Raw genomic sequence first — 525 nt, 5'->3', positions numbered from 1 at the left:
ATAGGTACTTAAAAACTATGAAAATAACACACATGCCTAAGAGTCATTCCAGTTAGTAGAGTTCATGATAAGAGGTGATTTCTGGCTTTCAGATCCCAGATTCATTCAAATTAGGTGTATGTCACTGGCCAAGCTGCTTAGCATCTACAAGCATCATTCCTTTCAGAATAAAAGTGAGTATTTTAACAAAACTGAGTGCCATAATAAAAATTCCTACGAGATGTTTTATACACTATCTGGATCTATGAGTAGCACTGTTTCCCAGGAGAACAGATCCATTGCAATATAGAGAGATATAAAGAACATAATGTAGCATGAGAGATAGTCTTATGAGATTATGGTATCGATTAAATCTCAGAGTCTGCTGTCAACAAACTAGTGGGATGTCGAGTGTTAATACGTAACCCCAAAGACATGGAACTAGGAATGTCAGTGGCACAATGGTACACACTATCCAAGCCCAAGGTCTTGGTAAGCTAGATCACCAATATCCTTAGCAGGAAGGTAGATTCAAAAGCTCAAGAG

This window comes from Mastomys coucha, unplaced genomic scaffold, assembly GCF_008632895.1.
Source record: "Mastomys coucha isolate ucsf_1 unplaced genomic scaffold, UCSF_Mcou_1 pScaffold8, whole genome shotgun sequence".
Taxonomy (NCBI): Eukaryota; Metazoa; Chordata; class Mammalia; order Rodentia; family Muridae; genus Mastomys; species Mastomys coucha.
Note: the sequence above shows the minus strand (reverse complement) of the source record.